This window comes from Anguilla rostrata, chromosome 4 (assembly GCF_018555375.3).
Source record: "Anguilla rostrata isolate EN2019 chromosome 4, ASM1855537v3, whole genome shotgun sequence".
NCBI lineage: Eukaryota > Metazoa > Chordata > Actinopteri > Anguilliformes > Anguillidae > Anguilla > Anguilla rostrata.
Genome location: NC_057936.1, coordinates 45,034,993 through 45,051,628, shown reverse-complemented (window position 1 = coordinate 45,051,628; position 16,636 = coordinate 45,034,993). Strand labels below are relative to the sequence as shown.

Below are 16,636 nucleotides of genomic sequence, written 5' to 3'. Positions count from 1 at the left end.
TGCGTTTGGGTCCCCCCTACCCGGACCGTCACACCTTGACCTACATATTCATTCTTCACTGTTACATCTCAACAGGAACCATCTCAACAGCTAAAAAAGAACATGGCAACAAGTCAAAATCAAATACAAAAATATCTTCCAGAGTGGTAAGTAGCCTATAATTAAATGTATTTGTCAAAATAGGTGGTGAGCTGTAAATATGTACCATTTTAGCCACCAAAAAAAGACGGAGGCCACTGCTACTGGTGGGGGACCTCCACCTGAAGACCTCACACCGGCAGAGGAGCTGGCGCTGAGCTGCAATAGAGGGAATAGAGGGGGGGACCTCTACAGAGATAATTCCCCTAGGTGCTCGGGAGCAATATGTAGAAGGTATTGTCCATTACTTTCCCTCCACAGGTGTCAGTCTCTCAATTGTAATAACTAACTGTACGCCTATATCTGTCAGTGACTGGAGACACCATACGTCTCCTCGATCCCCGACCTCAGACGCTGAAGCCATACCTGACCCATTCTCTGGTAAAATCACTGTGCATCTCATGCAATCCTGTCTTCTCTCGCTTCAACAACTGCAGTGTTCCTCTATTTGCAGTTAGATGGCCCCAGCACATCTAGGGCCTTTGATGAGGAGACAATGTCTGCAGACACAGAAATACCAGAGGTAAGCCCAAATGTGAAATGTTTTGGATGTGTCTGCAGTCTAAAAATTATACTATTAATTATTAACCATACACCCTACTGCAGGATGTGACGGGAACAAGAACTCCATCAGCAAGGAGTGAAGTAAGTAACTATTCATATTACTATTACCAACTACATACTCAGCTACTCTGTAACACATTTCCTCTGTCACAGGGTGTACGTGCCATATACAAGCGCAAGCTGCTCCTCTGCATTGAAAGCGAGAAACTCAACATGGAGTACAAGAGGCTCGACATGGAGTACAAGAGGCTGCAAATCAAGAAGGTGAAGTTGGAGATAAAGAAACTGGAGAAGGATGTAAGTATAAATTCTAACTCAGCAGAAGGTCATGGTTTGGACTGTATTTAATTTTCTGTGTTTTGACTCCATAGCTTGAACCAAATGAGTGAATTAATACAGAAATTCAACACAACTTAGGCACACGTGTTTATTAAAATTGTACAGTACATGCTAAGTTCTGAAAAAAAGGGATAACTCCAACAAAGGTCACCACAATGGGGATTAACTGAAATATGTGTCCTTGTAAAGGTCCCTCACTGTCCTTCCATCCATCGGTTCCTGAAGGGCCAGGTCGATGTCCTCCCATTGCTCCTCCACCAACATTGTGGGCAGTCTTTCCCGGCGTATAGTAGCAATGTTGTGTAAGGCAATGGCTATGTCACATGCCCGGTCAGGAGTAACCCTGAGGCCTTTCAGGCACTGGAACCACTGGAAAGCAAAAAAAGATTTGTGAGCCTGAAAAGTTGTCCAGGAGGAAATGTGTACAATGTATTGAATTAAGTATTATATGAATTTAAAACTGCTCTATGCATGAAATCTGGCATGGTGCCTGAGAACTTTATGCTCTGAACCTGGATTTCAGTTGGCCCAAGGTCATCTCTATCCGTGCCTTCGTTTTTGTATGGGCATGGTTGAAGGCCCTCTCCGCCTCTGTTCCTGGATCTGGGTAGGGTGTGAGCAGGTATAGCATGCAGGCATAGCCTCTGTCCCCAAGCAGGACTCTATTGAACTCCCCTGCAGAATAAGAAAAATGTTGGTTAGATATACATGACATTCTTATTGTTCAAGTACATTACAGATCCCCTCCACACATGCATTAAGACTTTGGAATGATGTGTGCCTTATACGGCTTTCCAGAATAAAGTATGATGACCACTTTGAATTCCTTAAGATGACAGCTACACCTTACCCCTCATTACAGATTCCCAAATCTATGCCCATGCAATATACATGTTACTTCAAAAGTGAAAACCCTTGGGTAGTAACAACATTCTCTTGCCTTGTGCAAACCTCTGTGCCAGTGAGGATGCTCGGAAGATCCTTGAATCATGTACAGAGCCCAGCCATTTTGCCTCGATGTTGGAGATGAGACAGCCTCCATCGCAGATCATCTGTAAGCATGGAGGGTGACAGTCAATGATGTGGCACACTTTGCTTGGCAGAGCATTAATTTAAGATTGCTCAGCATGACTAAGACGGGTGGATGCAGTGGTGTCTTTCAAAATGTAAAATCCAGTTCAGAGTTATGTCCCTCTGCCTGACAATGTATGGACAGTTGCCCCCAGCACATACCTGTACATTTAGGCTATGGAAAGATTTCCTGTTCACATAGTCCGCCTCCACAGGTCCAGCTGGGGCCTAGATGCACACATGGGTGCAGTCTATGGCGCCTATGACATTGGGGAAGCCTGAGGGAGAGGATTAAGTTAATACAGACATGTTAGCCTGTATGCTACTTTACATGCAGGCCTATTTTAACTGTCACATACCTGCAATTGCATAAAACGCCTCCTTGATCCTCTGTGTGTCAATATGGCCAGGGCAGGTGACAAAGATGTTGAGGAACTGCTTCAGAGCAAGGTATACCCTCATCTCCCGGCATACAGTTGCCTTGGCAAGACCTTCAGCATCACCCACACTGTACAGAAATGTCCCACAGGCAAAGAACCGCAGTGCAATGCAGACAGACTGCACAGTGGTCAGGGCTTGGCTATGGTGTGTGTCCTTCCTGAAATGTGGTTCCAGCAGGCTACATAGGTAGACTATGCTGGGCCTGCTGAACCGGTACCTCTCCCACAGGTACTCATCAGGGAAGGCGAATGGGTTCCTCCTGTCCCTGAAGACCCTTGTGGCTGGTGGTCTGCATGCTCTTTGTACAATCCAATCACCTTCGGCCACAGGGTCGTCAATGAAGGGACATGCCATGGTTGGCAGGAAGGATTGTGGTCCTCTCTCTCTCTCACTTTCTCTTTCTCTCTCTCTCTCTGTCTGTCTGTCTCTCTCTCTCTCTGTCTATCTCTCTCTGTCTGTCTGTTTGTGTGGGTCTCTCTCTGTCTTAGATGCACTGCTTAAATGGCCTAGGCCTATGTGGATTGACCTCAACTGACCGTTATTTTACTAGCCAGTTAATTTACTGGAATGTGGGTGGGAAATGTAATAAGGCATTTTTTTATGTAACCATGTTCTTTTTACCTCATTTTATGTTCAGCACTTGGAGTTGCATTTCATGTGTGACGTGCTATATAAATGAGGTTTCATTGATTGATTGATTGATTTTGGAGACAGTGAAAGTGGTGAGACATGATTTCCATGTGTTTTTTATTTTTATTATATGACATGAGTGATGCGAGCGCGGAAATACACCTGACGGAACTGTTTCTGCCCGTCGAACATTCTTTGACACACAGCTAAATTAAGCTTGACAGTTAGCCTGCTCCGGAGCAGGCTAGTTCTGCGGCATAAGTTACCATGGTTACTGAGCGGGGATTCATATAAGCCACAGTGATGGAACGGAACTCTCACTTAAATGAGCTAGACTTATCGAAATAAGACAGGCTTTTCCTTAATCCGGCTTGATGGAATACCCCCCTGCTTGTCTGCATTTACAATATATCCATCTGGTGTTTCTCATGGAATACAACTGATAGCTTCTAATGATCAATGAGTTTATGACAATTTAAGTATTCATGTCTAATTAGAATATTTTTGATTAAACTCATTTTAATCTTACCGAAGTCTCTCGAGTAGCCTATAAATCTCACTCCTGGTTTCAATCTCACACCAACGCTATTTAAATATAAATAGCGTTGGTGCTTTCATGTCACTGAAAAGCAGATAATGATTGTCCACATTCAAACATTGAGTCATAATTGTGGACAGTTAAATGCCAGATGTAGTTGAACACCAAAGAATCATAATTCCTCAGGAAATTATGCAGCAATGAGATGTCAAAATTTGAATAGGCTTAATAAAATGAGACAACCAATTGTTACAATAGATTTTTCTTTAATCAATCATCCAAAATAAATACAATCAAGACTATCACATTTCTCCAGCTTTTAATGGTGAAATCCACTGGCCATGGCAAATTCTGCCCGATAGCAGCTGAAGCCCTCATTCTTTTCCAAGATCCTGGTGATGACCTTTAAAACAGAAAACACAAGTCACTAGTCCCCTTTACACATCACTCTTATTGTTTATCATGTAACCAATATCAGTCAGCAATAACTCAGCATTCACATCTTACCTCTTGAAGTATGACATCAAAGAGGTAGCCCATCATGTTGATTTCACCTCCGTCAATTTTTTCTTGCACACTGGTAGCAGATGCTATCAGCTTCATGAGCTTGACAGTCTAAAGATTTAATACATTTACATATTTAAAAAATCTGGCAATTTATTTTGTATTGCACTTTTCAAAACCCTGGTTACAAGTGTTTTACATTTAGATAATATTAAAGAAAACTGTTAAGCTTTGCAAGAACAGAGTAAAACAAATGTCAGATTAATTTACTGATTAATTTACCTGACTCTACACAGAGTTTTTGGTGATTTGCTCTAACAGTGGGGGAGGTAGGTATCTGCTCTGACAAGAGGATTGTCTCAGCTATGCAGGAAGCAGTCAGGTAGAAGCAAACTGCAAACATAGAATGCATATCAGGCCAGTGCTATATGTACCACAATTAAACCATCTGTGAAACCCCAGGATACACAGGTATATTTATAAATCAATGACAAACTATGTTTAGCATATCCACCAATTTACCCACCCAGATATAATTTCTGATTAACAATGTTGTACATTTTCAGCTCTCATAAAATGCCAATAGTACAGATTCTGATGTAGTCACCTGAAAGGAGATGGCACAGTAGAATGGGCACATCCAATTTGTTCAGGTGCAGGGCATAAACAATATGTAGAGTTTAAAAAAATGTCTGATGTTTAAACAGACTAGGCAGAATTTGTGTCATTTCAAATAGACTGGAATATGGGTTAAACATCAGCATACTTTGAGATGCACTGTTTTGCATGTACGTCCACACACCTCTGAATGTTTGCCTTCTTTGTTGGTTTGAAGGTTGGGCATAATAGGCATTGGAATAAGTGTCTGCAGCAGATGTTGCATTCTTTAATAGTTGACGGAGAGCCAGCATTCCATATGGATACATGCATCTAAAATGAATATAGATTTAATTATTCTTTACAGTAACATTTATGTGTTCCAAATTGTAATTACAAGGACAGTGCTCATGATATCACTTCACAGCAAGGGGCTAATAATTTGTTTAGATAGTAAAAATATGCTAGCTAGCTTTTAAATTTGGATTAAAACCAATTATTCCTAATCAGCGGTATATGCACCCCCAAAGACAACGTATGGTAATCAAAAATATTGGGAAACTATTGATGAATAAATGTCAAGATATTCCTTCCAATATTTCAAACGAATGTACCGCCAAACAATGTCACTGTGGCGCAACAAACAATTAGCCAATGTAAACAAAGAAAACAGTTTAAGTAAACACGATTTCGGCATCATAAATGGATGACCAGTTAATAAGAAGGGCATTAAAGGTTTTTGGGGGAAAGCCTGTATAATTCAAATATACAGAAAATCTAGCTAACTTTATGATCGTCTTCAACATGTGGTATATTCGCCCGCACTCATTTTCTCAAGCGACACCGAACGCAGCTGACATTTGCATAAGTTCAGCCATCATCTCCAGAGAATATCCACTCACCAAAGCATTGTACAATAGCTTCCATGTGTTGGTACCATGGACTACAAAAGAACAATCCAAAACTACAATACCCATACACCACCACAAGAGTGACACAGTTAACTCTGCCCCCAACCACAAATTCCAAATATACAATAAGCCAATACTGTAAAACCGGAAGGACGCAATCTCCGATATAAAAGTGAGGATTCGCCATTGTCTCGCTCTCTCTGGTCGTGGCATCACCACTGACAGCAGCTAAGGAGAAGTCTGCAGATTTTCTTTTTTTTTTTTTGCATTTATGGAACATTAACCCATCTTGCATCCACAACTACTGATCACAGTTGTAGCATTAGGCGTTTGTTATCCATACTTTCAAGTTAACTTGCAAATTCCCGACATTACGTTGGAGACTGTTATTTTTGGGTGACGCTTGGAGTGCTGAGAACGACCGGTTCTTCTCAATACAAAAGGTACCGACAAGATTTCCCTTGGACAAGTCTTGACAAAGCCTGGACAAAACCTTTCGCTTTAAACAGTTCTGTTGTTTGTTCCATTCTTTCCCCGTTGTCGAACCCCACTTCAATGAACTGTATACGAACAGTTTGTTTGGATCACGTGACTTCCATTCATGGTGTGGGGGTTACGTAATTTCCGGTCCTTCCACTTGTTCATTGGGTCCTCCACATGGAGGTCACGTGCTTCCGGTCCCCTCCGTGGAGATCCTCCTGGTGGAGATTTCCCAGTCTGCTGCAGCCAGACCCTTCTCCGTGAAACTGGCTATTGTTGCTGGCAACAATTTGAGGCTTCCGGTTAGAGGATTTCAAACTAAAAGTTCAGTAAATGCACTTATTCCTTAAGTGCGATTTTGTCGTTTGTCTTCTTGTAACTAAAGCCACTTTTCCACTGTATGGTACCGGCTCAACTTGACTCTACTCGACTCTACTCGGTTTTGGAACCAGGTACTTTGTTTTCCACTGCAGATAGTACCCCCGTCAATGTACCTGGTCGTCATAGCGGCGCCGCATGAAACTGCCGTGACGTCATCTTCAATGCGACACACACAGGAACAATGGAAGATATCAAAGGGATGGTGTTCTTGATTCTCGGTATGTGGCTGTTTGCCACAGCAAGGAGACAAATTTTGTTTCAGAAGAGGCTGAAGATAGCAAGACAAAAGACTGCTGAAAAAAACAGGAGAGTTTGGGAAATCCTACATCAGAGCTCAGACGACAAGACGACTCTGGTTGCTGGATGCAGTGATGATTCTAGTGACAATCCTCTCTGACTAATCAGTGGTCTGCAGTGTTTTCACGTCACCTTTTGGTATCGCCTCAGCTCGCTTGGAACCTCAACGAAGGTGATACCAAAAAAAGTACCAGGTACCATCCACAACTTTTGCCCGACGGAAAACCAAAAAGGTCAAGTAGAGTCGAGTCGAGTTGAGCCGGTACCATGCGGTGGAAAAGCGACTTAATACAGTTGGATATAATTGCACATTATATACTCATATTTAAATGCATACCTTTAACATTACGCAGTCATTTCTGGAAAATCACGTTCCCAGCAATTGTTGCTGGTGTTTTAGTGTAGCCCGACCATGCATGTCCATACACTCTCAGTTCAGTACTGGCTGGCTCATTGTTTACCAGATTACTGCCAAAACTAAAAATTGTTTCCAAATGAAAGGGGGTATACATTTACTCTACAATTCAATTCCAGAATAAAATTATTTTTTTTAAATTTAATTTACATTTATTTATTACATTTATTTAATTGTAAATTTACATATATTTTTTCTGGCGCAATTCATAGGAATTTGTCACAATACACTTTACATTATAGGGCGACGGTGGTAAGGAAAAACTCCCTAGGTGGTGTGACGCCCCGCCTCCTGCTCCTACTGTTACTTCCTACTGCTTGTGCTCTCCTCCCCTTTCAGGAAGTGGCAGCAGAATGGAGGTAGTTAGTGGGAGGTTCACCTGGGTGGCTGGCATGGAGAGCCTATTTAGCACCCAGCTCAGTCTGTTTGACTCTCTCTCAGCTCCCACATGTGCTCCTGGCTTTTGTTTGTTTGATTTATCATTCAACTGGGTGTTATTTTCCATTCACCCATGCACTTCCCTACACCACTGATTTTTACTGATTTTGTTGCATTTTCTTTACTTATTTTTGTAAATAGTTTGAGTTAATGAACAGACTTATTTTGACTGACAACCTTTTGTGTGTTCTCCCTCCTATCGTTGTCTGAAACCTGAGTCAGTTCATGACAGTGGGGAAGGAATAAATTGTAGGAGGAACCAGAATTAAGAGGGGGAGCCCATCCTTTTCTGGCTGGCACTGAGCAACACATCATATCAAACCATCCACAATAAATTCTGAATAATCTGGTTGCTAGAATGGAAGGGGTGCAGGACTGGTTGATATTTAGGATCCTGTATATGTTGCATCTTCGTTGTCTTTAGTTCCATTCATAAATTATTTTTCTTTTCAATAGCTTTCCTGCACTTAGCTGATGCATAACTGATTATCCAACCTCAGCAGGTGGCCTTAAAAGCCTCCCGTACAGTTTGAATAGAGGAAATAGAGTCTACATTTATAGTTAAAAATTCTTCTATTTTCTTTTCAATAAGGGAGATAAAAGTATCATCTTTTAACAGTGAATTATTGAATCTCCTGTTTAGATTTGTTTTCGTTAGCAATTAGGCAAAAAGTAATTGACTGGTGGGCATGATCTGATATACAACTATACTATGTATTTCACAATTAATTACATTTTCAATAAGACAGTTGGATGTTAAGAGGTAGTCAATACTACAATAAGAGTTGTGCACCTTGGAATAGATGTATATTCACGGAAGTGAGGATTCAGTAATCGCCATACATCAGCCAATGCCAGTGATTCTAACAACTCTTTAAAGGCACTTGATAGTGTTCTGTCTATTGGAAGAGGATGGCCCGAGTGGTCTACTAACACCTCTAGTGCCTCTAGAACCTGGGAAGGAGAACACTTGGCCCACCCATCTTTGCTTAAATTTGAGTGATTCTTCCATATTAAAGTGGGTCTCCTGTAATATGGCTATATCACTATCAAGGGCCTTTAGATGTGACAAGATTTTATACATTTTGGCAATGTTCTGTGTGTGTGTGTGTGTGTGTGTGTGTGTGTGTGTGTATGCATGTAATGTGTGTTTGTGTGTGTCTGTGTGTGTGTATATTCTGCCAGGTCATCTAGAATCCACCCTGTGCTGATGTTTAAGTGAGAGTACTCGGCACTGCAACCGGGGGGGTAGGGGAGGAGGAGGAAAGGGAACACGTACAACACAGATAACAAAAGATATACACTACACCAAATGGCACAGACAAAACATAAAAACAATCATGAGATGAAGTACCCCCCATCCCCTATCCGCGAAAGTAGGGTATAGGCGCCGAATTGCTACATCACACAGACCGATAATAAGAAGAAAGAAAGAAGAAAAAAATATATTATATATATATATATCAACCTTGTTAACTTGCTAAATATTAAGCCGCAACACGTTTTTCCAAAGTTTGCTTAGGCTACATGGCCGACTTTAGACCTCACCTGAATCAGCATAGAAACAACAACAACACACTTTCTTGTCATCATATTCTAAAATTAATCCATTCCATAACCCATTTAATGGGAGTATAATTCTGTGGAGTGCCACAAGTTAGACAGTTTTTACTCCAGACTTGAAAGTTTGGGCCAAAAAAGGGATTGAGAGATAAAGCATAAACAGGTGGGACAAAAAAAGCAAAGAAAAGAAGTCACTTACAGTTTGTATGAAAGTCACCGACTGGAGGAAAGGAAACAAGCAGCCAAATCAAAAAACATCTGGAAGTTCAGCAAGGTCGCCTCCGGTGATTTGTATTTGAATGTCTTTCCCTCAATAGTGATAACAAACTTTGCAGGATGAAGTAATCCAAAACGCAGACCGGTGGTCTTTACTTTGTCAATGATATCCTTGTAGGCAGCGCGTTGTTTTTGGACCTCCACTGCCAAATCCTGTCTTTTTGTACGTCGCTTTGGATAAAAGCGTCTGCCAAATGAATGTAATGTAATGTAATGGACGAAGAAACGATGTCCCTCCAGAGCAACGTCTGCTTCTTTCTAGAGACCTGTCTGTCGCCCCACCGAAGCAGGCGCACGATGATGGTTCGAGGGGGTTCGAGGGGGTTCTCCGGGGTTCGGCTTGGGTCTGAGGGCCCAATGAGCCCGGTCAATCTCGGGGAGCGGGTTGCCATCTTCTAAATCCAGAATATATTGGAGGATTTTGTTTAGGAAGCTGTCCAGGTCTCCTGCTTCAGCGCCTTCCTTCAGCCCGGTGAGTCTGATGTTATTCCTTCTTCCTCTGCTCTCGAGACCAGTAAGCCATTCACGCAAAAGTTCCATGTCCTTGGACGGTTGTTTTACCGTCGCACCGTCAGTGTTAGCTTGGTCTTCTAGGGAACTTATACCTTTAAAGTTAACGTTGGCTATTCCAGTAAACGTAAATAATCACTGAAGCTTTATCACTGAAGTTACAGTTAAATCAGTTTTACCGCTGGGGGTAACGTTATCTAGGTTAGGTTATCTAGCATGCTGTCTGTGCGTAATTAGGGGTCCATGCAGCGAAGCTAAAAGTGTCTGAGGCTTAGCAACCAAAAGTCCTAGACCAAACAAATTTGGTAGGTGGGTTTCTATCGCCCCCCCACTATTCAGGCACTAAAAATCACCTATGTCGCCAGATGGTGGCGCTATAACAAAGGGTCATGCTTAAAAGGCCATAACTCCCACACCACAAGTCAGATACGCGCCGGGCCATCTAAGTGTTACGACATGCCATCTAAGTGTTACGACGTAGTAAAGGCCTTTACAGCAAGCGGCTAGGTGACATCCATGGTGACGCAACTAAATAATCCGACACTGTCGGGTCTAGTTTGAAAAACAGGTTTTTCTACAGGGCTTTTTCAGTTTTGCCCCAATCAGCCCCAATCAGCACCAAATCCGATACCCTCAGGGGAACAACCTACATAAACGCAATATAAATGGGCCCAATCGGATAAACGGTATGGCCACTGTCAACCAACGAACTTCTACGAAGCGCGTCTCTTAGCACAAAATTGGCCATAAGTCATCAATATTTTATACAATCATCATGATATTCAGTAGATATGTTGGGTGAAGGTATATGATCATGAGGAAAAAAACATTTTAAAATCGCTCAATAGGGGGCACATTAGTGCCAATGCTTGGACCTATGAAAACTATCTGTCTTGAACTGTCAATTCAGTTAATTTATCTTAACTGGAGGGAGACTTAAATGTGTGTTTACAAGAAAGCACAATCCAGCTTGTAAGCTTTTTTTTTTTTTTAAATAACAGTTGATTACCCTGTGTGTGAAAATGTGTGGGAGGACCAGCGATGGTTATACTTGCAGAGTAATGGTAATTTTATTCTGGTTATTCCATTCCTTTGCAAGCTTATTAGAAAATATTAAAAGTATATTGTGATGCTCCTATATTTATACACGTAGCGTGAACGGGAACACATTTTCAGCAGGACTTCGTAACACCCACCAGCCGCCAACCACATATTTTTTTGACACACCCCCAAGCAGCCAGGCAACATGAAGCGACGCGTCGACACGTGATGTTTGACACTGCAGTGGACGTGCACTGTAAGGCTGAGACAAACAATGGTATGGCTTGGTGGAGGAGCAGCGATGGTGTGGCTTGGTGGAGGAGCAGTGATGGTGCTGCTGGGACCAACGATGATAAGACTGGGAGCAGTAATGGTGCAGCTGGGAGCAGTGATCATGTGGCTTGGTAGACAAGCAGTGGTTGTCCGGCTGGGACCTGTGACCGTAAGGCTTGGTGGAGGAGCAGCAATGGTGGTGTTTTCCTCATAAATTGTCTGGCCTGGCTTCTATTCCCAAGGTGTCCTGCATCTGTGTTTTTGCTTTTCCTTCTCTCCTATATGTGTCAGTAAAGTAGGAATGACGTTTACTGTGATGCCATACAGTATATTGTCTACATCATTGAATGATTTAAAATACCTCATAAACATCAGAAAAAAATGAGTCTTATGAAACTATATTATTAATCTAATATGATTTGTATATCACATTATTTGTCTACAGGAAGATTCAGAGCAGGAGATGAAGGCAGCAGGATGAACCTGACTAATGACATGAATAACAACCCTGCTCTATAGGAAAATGAGTCAGGAGAAATAACCCTTACAGCGCAGCAAAATGAGAAATAATCAATGGGGTTTGAAAACTTTCCGAATCCACTGTATATCGTTTATTGTTGTAAAGTGATTCCCACCTTTAAACAGAGGTTGTGTATAAAATGTGCTATATAAATAAAATTGCTTTACCTTGATTTGCTTTCATGTTTAATCATTGTTTTTAGTAAATAATACAAATATATTTGAATAGTACTTCTGTACTTCTAGATTAGTACTGAACTTTTTTTTAAACATGACTATTAATCATAATTGATAAAATATGTTAAGGGTAGTCAAATACCATGAATCAATTGCTTCTATTTAGGGATGCACTGATAATGACACTGGTGTCGGGTTTTGCGCAGGACCAGGTGTAAATGGGGTGTCATGGTTCTGTGTTTTCCTGTCTGTGTTTCCCTTGTTGGGCCGCCAGATGGCGGCACTTCTGTTTTGTGTCCTGCTCCCCCCTGTTAATTGTATGATTGTTTCCAATTGTTTCGTTATTCTATCATTGTTCCCACCTGTGTCTTGTTACCCCTGTCTATTTAAGTTCTTTGTTCCCTTGACTCGGGTGCTGGTTCCTTGTGTTTGTTTCCGACTTGTGTTTCAGACCGTATGTACCTGCCTGTGTTTTTGACCTGTTTGAGTTTCTGACTTTGTTTCCGCCTGTGTGTTTCTGTGCATTTCTGCCATTTGTTTTCTGTACTGGTGTAGTTCTGTTTTCTTGTATTTTTTTAGTTTTTGTTTTATGCCCCTCGTGGCTCTTTGTTTGTTCTGCTTTTTTTTTGTAAAGTCTTGTTTGTATCAACTTTTTTGAGTTCCGTGTTTTTTCCCACTCTGCGCCTGAGTCCCACCCCCCGTACCGTGACATGGGGTCTAAGAGTCTAAGTTGGTATAACATACACAAGTGTCTATTTTTATTTATACACATCATTCTACGGGCACATTTTGCAGAAGACCAATTCTACAACACAAAAAAGGGTAAGAAACGGCTTAGACCCGATGCAGTGCCAACTATGTTCGTGCATCGGCCCAAACCAACAAAAAGGAAGGCGCCTGCACAATCACTCCCTGTGCTGCCACCAGAAAATAACCACATACTGTAGGGCTAGACACCAGTTAATCTGAAGTTAACGAGTACCACCAGATATAAGTCATAACAGCTCATTCTTAACTAAGTGCAGTTGTTATTCTCTATGTCCTCAAAAAAGTGTTTCTTACATTGTGTTTCAGTGTCATTGAGTGTGAGGAGGAGAAGGAGGTAACACATTTGCAGGTGAAACTAAATAATGCAAATAGGGCACTAAAAAGAGTAAGGAGGCAGAAAAAGGCTATTCCAAATAAAATGGAGATAAGAGATAAATAATTAGGAAAGATTTTCACTAAAGACCAATTAAAATCAGTGGGGAGGAACACTAGGACCTGGGGGAATGAAACATTCAAAAGGCCCTCAAAATCAGGTTTTCAGCTTGAGCAACTGGGTATAAGTTTTTGCAAGATCACTTGCCTCTGCCAGCAGCAATAACACCGCAGCAACAAACTGAAAATATCAAAGTTGTACTGGGTGAAGTTTTTGAATTTTTAAAGCTGAAGGTGGCAGCGTTGAAGGAGGAGGAGAGAGATTGCGTCTTAACACTTATGAGTTAGCCATTACTCCAGGTGTTGAGGTGCACATGGGCACTGGGAAGGTATTGGGGGATGTCACACTAGGGAGGCAACCCATAGACTGGTGTTCAGGCTGGCTGGCGTGAGCACTAGATGGAAGCAAGTGGTTCCCTTCCACTACACTGGAAATTCAACACGGGGGTCAGTGTACAAGACAATCATTTTGGATATCATAGAGAGAGCAGCAGCTGTGGAGCTGTACGTGATGGCTGTGACAAGTGACATAGACAGTGCCAACAGGGCAGTGTGGATCACCGAAGGACTCCAGTACCACATCCAGTGCACCCAGAACAGAACCTCTATTTTTTGGCAGATGTTCCACATCTAGCCAAAAACCTGAGGAGTGCCCTTGTTGGTGGACAGATGTTCTGAATTCCAAGCAGTGTGGTGGAAAAAAAAGACTGTGAAGGAGTGGCCCTTCACTAGGTTGTTAATTGTTTAATTGATTGCATTTAATTTTAATTGATTGTGTATTTATTGTTTAATTGATTATTTAATTGTTTAATTTGTTAATTTGATGTGATTGTAACCAGGTGCAACTGATTGGCTCAACTATTTAAGTGTTTGCTAGAACGGTCATTTTTAAGAGTTGCAGCCGACTCGGTCGCTCCTTGTTGGAGGGACGAAATGGAGTGTGAAGTGGTAGAAGGTGGAAATGAGAAAAGGAAAAAAGGAATAGAAAATGAAAATAAGGATGAGAAATTTGTAGTAGAAATGATGTTAAGCGGACGTTAAGGTGGATGTTAAGCCTGGGTCTGGATGGGAAGCAAATGGCATTTTTAATGAAGTCTATGAAATAGGGAGATTAGTGAAGAAGGAGATTGGGGAAGTTAGGGCAGTGAGGGTAACCGGGGGGAAATTATAATCATTGAGTGCCAGTCAAAAAGATTGAGGGATAAAGTGCTAAAAGCTAAAATATTTGGTTCAACAAAAGTTGTCTGTTTTTTAATGAGGGAAAGAGCGCTGCGGAAAGGGGTGATCAGTGGGGTCCCAGTATCGGTAGATGCTGACTGTTTCTTGGAGGTGGAGGGAGTATACGGGGCGAGGCGAATGAAAAGTTATCAGGGGGATAAAGAACAGGAAAGTGGCTCAATATTGTTAGAATCTGAAGGCGAACTACCGGAGAGGATTTATTTAGACTATGTTAGTTACAGGGTGAGGGCATATGAAAGGGTTCCACTGAGGTGTTACTGGTGTCAGGATTATGGACACGTGGCAGCAGTTTGTAGGAACAGGGATCACAGGTGTAGAAGGTGTGGGAAAGATGGATGTTCGGATGAGGACTGCACAATGTCTAAAGACCAGGCAATATGTTTTCACTGTGGGGGAAATCATGAGGCGGGAGCAAAGCAGTGCGAAAGAAGGAAGAGGGAAAGCGAGGTGGAAAGAACAAGAGTGCAGAATAAAATAACATATGCAAAAGCAACGAAGAGAGTGAGGGCAGAGACGGGAGCTGTGAGGAAGGAACAGAAGGAAAAGATCAAGTGAGATGTGACAGAGAAATGACGCATATGGATAGAAGAAGGTTCTTAGCATTTATAGCGATGGTGATCAATTGTGCTAGTGAAATAGAAACAAAATCAGAGAGGATCAAGATGGTGGTGGACGCAGCGAAAGAGATTTTGGGAATAACGGATGTAAAGGGGGATGAAATACAGGGAATTTTAGCGAAAGGATTTGGAGGGAGTCAGACGTCAGGGATATAAGGAAATAAAGAATCGCGAGTCAGATATGGGAGGGTTGGGCTGTTGTTTTATATATTGTTCAACCCATAGACATATATACATAGACGCCGCATTGGCCGCTTCCGCCCCTTGCTGCGTTACGTCAACGTGGCCGCCATATTGGTCCAGGCAAGACTGGCCTGAAAACAAATAGAAGTGAACGGAGAGCTGCGGTTTAATCTGGATAAAAAGCACTATAACGTTTACATTTCTCAACCGATTTCAATGAGTCATTTTTATATTCAAGGGTTTATGGTCTACATGAAGTACAAAAAAAAAGTTTTATCTCCAGTTACTTAGAATCTTAATAGTTAGGCTATAATCGCTGCTAGACGCTCAAGAGAGCAGTGTGTATCAATGTTAGGTTTACATGAACTGAATTACTTACGTGGTGGAAAATAATTAATTGGCATAAGGAATTGCCACCGTTAATTTTAACCTGGCAAACTGGCTAGAAAGTAATAAATGCATTGCTACCTAACTTGAGTAGGATTGTAAGCATCAAATAACCTTGATTGTAAGGTTAGCTTTGCTTGTCAGGTACCTACAAATGTTTTCTTGCAAGTCGTGTTTTGATTTTGAACGAATTAAACTGAACACAACCACAATAATTTTAACTTGGCAAGCTGGCTAGAAAGTAATGAATGTATTTTCAATTTTAGCTGAAACATTTTTCATCTGAACAAGCTTGATTTCTTGCTATTTGCTTGCTACCTAACTTGAGTAGGATTGTAAGCATCAATAACCTTGATTGTAAGGCTAGCTTTGCTTGTTAGCTACCTACCGATGTTTTCTTGCAAGTCGTGTTTTGATTTTGAATGAATTCAGCTGAACACAACCACAATAATTTTACAATTTAACATAGCTAGAAAGCAAAGGGTTAGCCTGAAACTATTTGGGGCAATTTGGACATTTAATATGTTATGTATTAACAAATCAAAACACAAATTTAATGTTGCAAGAAAACATTGGTAGCTAGTTAACAAGCAAAGCTAGCCTTTATAGATGATAAATAATGGTTGCAATCCTGTTAGCTAGCAAGCAAATAGCAAGAAATCAAGCTTGTTCTAATGAAAAACCTTTCAGCTAAAATTAATAATACATTCATTACTTTCTAGCCAGCTTGCCAGGTTAAAATTATTGTGGTTGTTGTGGAAGTATGTTTTTCCTTCATTCTTTTAATGTTTTTACATTTCTTCTTATTAAAGATTGTCCTGATCAAGAATATATTTAAATGTATGCGATTATGGGATGATCACTGAAGAACAGTAGGTATTCTGTGTTATGTCTAAGAATTTGTAAC

The 16,636-nt window shown here is 41.3% G+C and overlaps 1 long non-coding RNA gene and 1 pseudogene across 1 annotated transcript; both read right to left on the bottom strand.

Moving 5' to 3' along the window:
- Positions 1–1,896: 1,896 nt before the first annotated feature.
- On the bottom strand, positions 1,897–2,907 carry LOC135254308 (putative nuclease HARBI1; annotated as a pseudogene).
- Positions 2,908–4,002: 1,095 nt separating this feature from the next.
- LOC135254307 (uncharacterized) lies at positions 4,003–5,946 on the bottom strand. The gene is made up of 3 exons (XR_010329830.1): positions 5,028–5,946; positions 4,229–4,618; positions 4,003–4,124 (listed from the first exon to the last, which is right to left on the bottom strand). It is a non-coding gene; the product is annotated as an uncharacterized LOC135254307 (long non-coding RNA).
- Positions 5,947–16,636: the final 10,690 nt, after the last annotated feature.